Here is a 6,000-nt window from a genome sequence, read left to right as displayed (position 1 = left end):
TCTAGGATGGAAGAGAAAGTAAAAAAAACTTGGTAACAAAAAGTGAAAATCGACATCACGATGGGATTTGATATCCAAAAATCATCAGTGCTTCACTTCTCCTTTACTTCAAACCCCTTCTTCATTTTTAAAGCTTCCTAGAATCACCTTTCATATTGTTGGAGGTATTGTTAATGACTTTGTACATCCAGAAAACATGATCCCATGCGGATACTTGGCATGTTCCCCCTCTTCCAGGTCCATCACAAGGTAAACGAAACCCAAGAGGACAGTTGAAAATCCAGTGCCCTTTCTTCATCTCTCATCTTCGCATTTAAATCATATATCTAATTACTTTTTGATAATCTTGGTGTAAGAATAGTGCCTTGAATGGTGCCTTGAAGGTGTTAGGTAGAATGCGTGAAAAAGCTAAGGGATGAGATAAGGCTGACTTTGAATGCATATATCTCTCAATCTATAAATGTTTTTGATGTGATTCAAATTGGAGGTGATAGCTTGTTCCAATAGCTTTCTAATGATAGGTCATATGCCCAATTCCCGCTGAGAAACGAGAAAGTTATGATTGTTTTACGAAGAATTGACGAAACTGTTTCGTCTTGCGCCTCGCACGGGTAGGTCGGGCGGATCTCGCCCATGCACTTTCAGTCGGGCGCGCAAGCTATTTTGGAAAAGCGAAATCTCGTTCGGTCGGGCGGATTTCGCCAGGGAAGGTCGCACAGTTCGGGTTGTTTATCCGAAAAACCCGTTTTTGACGCGGGAGTATAAATTGGTCATTAACCTAATTGTTTTATACGACAATGCAAATTAGACTTAATTCACTCTATAATATGTTTTTTCTCACATAATAAAATATTCTTTCTCTGTCCGTGGACGTAGCCAAATTGATGAACCACGTAAATCTGATGTCTGGTTTTTCATTGTTTTGAATTCATTATTTGTTTCTCTCTTACGTCTGTCATTAAAAATTGGTATCAAGAGCTGTGTGTTCGATCTGTGTGAGAAAGATGTTTGGGATGAATGTTAAAGTTTATAAATTTACTGGGAGGAATAGTTTTAGTCTGTGGCAAATCAAGATGCAGGCTTTACTGAAGCAACAGGGGCTATGGGCACCGTCAGCAAAGAAGGCAATGGATTCAGTCACCGTTGAGATGAAAATTCTGGAGGAAAAGGCGCATTCAACAATTATGATGTGTTTGTCTGACGACATAATTACTGAAGTTGTGGAGCAGGAAACTGTTGTGGTTGAAGTTAGAGAGTTTATACATGACGAAATCTCTAACCAACAAGTTGCTTTTGAAGCAACGTCTGTTCAGCCTGCGTATGCAGGAAGGTACGTCTCTAAGGGATCACTTAGATAAACTGAATACTATCTTGCTAGATATGCGAAATATTGATGTTAAAGGAGATGATGAGGATCACCAAATACCCCTGACAAAAAAATTTATTCACTAAATACCCCACCTTTTTTCAAAATTCACCAGATACCCTTAACTTTTAAAAAAATTCACCAGATACCCCAAAGTTTGAAAAAAATGACAAATAATACCCTTAATGACTAACGGCAGTTAACTCCGTTAGTCATTAGTGTTAATTAACCCAAATTAACCCTAAAAAACCTCTAATTATCCTAAAACCCTAACTAACCCTAACCCATCTCTCTCTCCCCTAACCAACCACCTCCCAACAACCCTATCCCCACCAGCCCCCCTCCACCTCCCACGCAACCCCAGACCCACCCTCCTCCTACCCCGCAGCCCCCCCTCCCTCAGCCCGCTGTCGCTCCCTCCCCCTCCCCCCGCCCGAGCTTGAATCCTCCCACGCAACCCCAGACCCACCCTCATCCTCCCCCACAGCCCCAGCCCGCAGCGCGCCCTCCCCCTCTGCCAGCTCGAGCCTGAATCCTCCCGAAGATCTTTGCGGCGTCGATTTGTCGTCCACCACCACCGCAAGCGAAGTGAGAAGGAGTCGCGGGACAGGGTTGCGGGAATCACGGGAGAAGGGTGGTGGCTTTGCGGGCAGGGGGTTGCAGGAATCACAGGAAGAGGTTTCGGAAATCACGGGAGGGGGTTGCGGGAGGGTGGTGGTGGCTTTGCGTGCAGGGGGTTGTAGGAGGGGGTTGCAGGAAAGGGACTCACGGGAGGGTGAGTCTGGGATTGCGTGAAGGGGATTGCGGGAGGGTGGTCTGGTGTTGGTGGCTGCGGGGGGAGGGGTAGGGGTGGGTCTGGTGGTGGTGGTTGTGGGGGAGGGAGCTGGTTGACTGGTGTTGGTGGTTTCGGGGGAGGGGGCTGGTGGGGCCGGGGTTGGTGGTGGGGTGGTGGGCTGGGCTGGGGTTGTTAGGGGGTGGGGGCTGGTGGATTAGGGGAGAGAGGATTAGGGTTAGTTAGGGTTAGGATTAATTAGGGTTAATTAGGTTAATTTAGGATTAATTAGGTTGACTTAGAGTTAATTAGGTTGACTTAGGGCAAACTTGTAAATAAATACTAACGGAGACTAACGTCCGTTAACTTTTGGGGTATCTGGTGAATTTTGTTAAAAGTCAGGGGTATATGGTGAATTCTGAAAAAAGATGGGGTATTTGGTGAATAAATTTTTTTGTCAGGGGTATTTGGTGAAAAAACCGTTCTTTTTATTGTTGGGAAAGATAGTCTGTCGTTAAAAGAAGTAAGATCTTCTCTTCATACTAGAGAGGTCCGTCATCAGGCATCTGGTTCTAGTACAGAGAATCAAGCATCTGGATTAGTAATTACTGGGGGTACGGGACAAAAGAAATTTGGTAAAAAAAATTCTAAGGGTCCTAAAAATATTGATGTCTGTAATTACTGTAAGGAAAAGGGGCATTGGAAAAATGAATGTCCAAAGAAAAAGAAGCAACAGGACAAGAATGAAGGTTCTGCTGCTCTGGCAGAAACTGAAGGTGATTCTGAGGAAGATCTGGCCCTAGTAGTTAATAGCCAGTTACATTGTAGGGATGTGTGGGTTCTTGATTCTGGGGCGTCGTATCATATTAGCCCATGTAGGGAGTGGTTTTCAACTTATAAGCAGATAGATGGAGGCAATGTTTCTATGGCCAACAGTGCTGCAAGCAAAGTAGTTGGAATAGGCTCTATCAGGTTGAGGACTCATGATGGTACATTATATACCTTGAACAAAGTTAGACATGTTCCATTAATGACAAAAAATCTGATATCTTTGAGTCTTCTTGATAGCAAGGGTTTCAGTTTTCAAGGTGAAGGTGGAGTTATGAGTGTCTATAAAGGTTCAAAGGTGGTTATGAAAGGTATTGAAAATGGTACCTTATATATTCTTCAAGGTTCTACTATGATAGGTTATGCTGTTGTTGCATCATCTGAGAATCACAAGGAGGAGTTGACCAAGTTGTGGCATATAAGACTTGTGCACATGGGTGAAAGGGGGATGCAAATTCTGTCAAAGGGGAATATTCTATGTGGGCACAAGGTGCAGGATCTAGAGTTTTGTGAACACTGTGTGTTTGGGAAGCTTCATCGCATCAAGTTCCCAAAGGCGGTTCATACAACGAAAGGTACTCTTGATTATATCCATTATGATTGTTGGGGACCTTCCCGAGTTGCATCGATTGGAGGTCACAAGTATTTTGTGTCGATGATCGATGATTATTCAAGAATGACTTGGGTAATTATGATGAAGCATAAAAGTGAGGCTTTCAAGAATTTCAAGCAATGGAAGGTCTTAGTGGAAAATCAAGCTGAAAGGAAGGTTAAAAGGCTGCATACTGATAATGGTCTGGAGTTCTGTTGGTCTGAGTTCGATGAGTTTTGCAAGAATGAAGGGATTACTCGCCATCATATTGTTAGAAATACGCCACAACAAAATGGAGATGCAGAACGCATGAATAGGACACTGTTGGAGAGAGCGAGGTGCATGCTCTCAAATGCTGGGTTAGTTAGGAGTTTTGGGTGGAAGCTGTGAGTATATCTTGCTATCTGATCAATCGTGGACCTCACATAGGTATTGATTGTAAAACACCTTATGAGGTGTGGTATGGGAAGCCTGCAGATTATTCTCTATTGATAGTTTTTGGTTCTACTGTTTATTATCATGTAAATGAGGGTAAGTTAGAAATTAGAGCTAAGAAGGGTGTATTTGTGGGTTTTGGGAGTGGAGTTAAGGGCTTTAGAATTTGGTCACCTTCTGAAAATCGTGTTATACTTAGTAAAAGTGTAATATTTAATGAAAATTCTATGCTTAACTCTCGTGTGAAGTCTATTATGGTATCTGTTAGTAGTGATGTTGATAAACAGGTGGAGCTGCAAGTCACTCAGGCTGAGAGTGAATCATAGCACCAAGGTGGAGAAGATCAACATGGTGCTACTGAAGAGTCTTCTAGTTATCAGTCAACCACATCTGAAGTACATCAACCAAGCACACATAATAGAGCTAGAAGAGTTAGTGTGGGGCCTCCAAAGAGGTATGGTTTTGAAGACATGGTTGTCTATGCACTACAGGTTGCTGAGGAGGTGGAGGTTGAAAATCATGAGCCATCCATCTATAAAGAAGTTGTTTTTGGTAGCGAGTCTACTATATGGCTCGCTGCAATGGGAGATGAGATGGAGTCTCTAGATAAGAATCAGAATTGGGAGCTAGTTAAATGTCCTAAGGAGAGGAAGATAGTTACATGCAAATGGGTCTTCAAGAAGAAGGAAGAGTCTTCATCTTCTGAGAGGACTAAGCATATTGATGTGAGATATCATTTCTTGAGGAGTGAGACTAGGATTAAGGTGAAGAAGGTAGGAACTGCTGATAATCCTGCTGATATATTCACCAAACCGGTTCCGCAGAGTAAGTTCCAAAATTGTTTGGACTTACTCAATGTTCGTGATTGTTAGTTGCCCTCTTAGGGCAACACTAGGGTCCTTAGGGACTAATCTGGTATGGTTGTCTTTTGGGATAAGTCTGTTGTAGGGAGATTCTAGAGTTGTGATCAACGCATCTGTTTTCTGGTTTATTGTGAGAGGATTCAAGTCATGGTGGATCTTTGTAAGAATAGTGTCTTGAATGGTGCCTTGAAGATGTTTGGTAGAATGCTTGAAAAAGCTAAGGGATGACATAAGGCTGATTTTTAATGCACATATCTCTCAATATATAAATGTTTTTGATGTGATTCAAATTGGAGGTGATAGCTTGTTCCATTAGCTTTCTAATAACGATAGGTCATATACCCAATTCCTCTGAGAAACGAGAAAGTTATGACTGTTTTACGAAGAACTGACGAAACTATTTCGTCTTGCGCCTCGCCCGATTAGGTCGGGCGGATCTCGCCCGGGTACTTTCAATCGGGCGCGCAAGCTGTTTTGGAAAAGCGAAATCCCACCCGGACGGTTCGGGTTTTTAATCCGAAAAACGCAATTTTTGACGCAGGGGTATAAATAGGTCATTAACCTAATTGTTTTGTACGATGAATTAGACTTCATTCCCTTTGTAATATGTTTTTCCTCACATAATAAAATATTCATTATTTGTTTCTATCTCACGTCTGTCATAACACTTGGAAAGATCAAGACTTTGAATTTAGTTAATCAAGTGCCCATGTGATAACTTGCGCAAAATGGGGAATTCAGATGCTTTTGTTGAGGAATTAATCACTTCTTACTTGAAATTTCTAGATTTTGACCTATAAGAACCCAAACCTGAATATGAATTGTACATGTAAACAACCCGAACTGAACCTACCCGACTCGAAGTGAATCGATAATTATGACCCGAATCCAACAAGAAAATGACAATGCAATATTTTTCACGAACATTAAAAGAAATGAACTTAAACTTTCTTGGCAATTAAGTTCAACGACCAAATAGAAATAAATAGTGAAACATGAAAACTTCTAATTTAGAGTAATTAAAGTCTGAATATACCATGATTGGGTGACGCCATTAATCCAAATTATTAACGTAAGGAAAAGAAATTAAACTTGTTTTATTCTTTTTTGAAGAAAGTGAAACTATTCTAATTACTTGACTTAC

Source organism: Beta vulgaris, chromosome 4 (genome assembly GCF_026745355.1).
Source record: "Beta vulgaris subsp. vulgaris cultivar EL10 chromosome 4, EL10.2, whole genome shotgun sequence".
NCBI classification, from domain to species: domain Eukaryota; kingdom Viridiplantae; phylum Streptophyta; class Magnoliopsida; order Caryophyllales; family Amaranthaceae; genus Beta; species Beta vulgaris.
The sequence above is the reverse complement of the archived record's forward strand: the minus strand, read 5'-3'. Positions refer to the sequence as shown.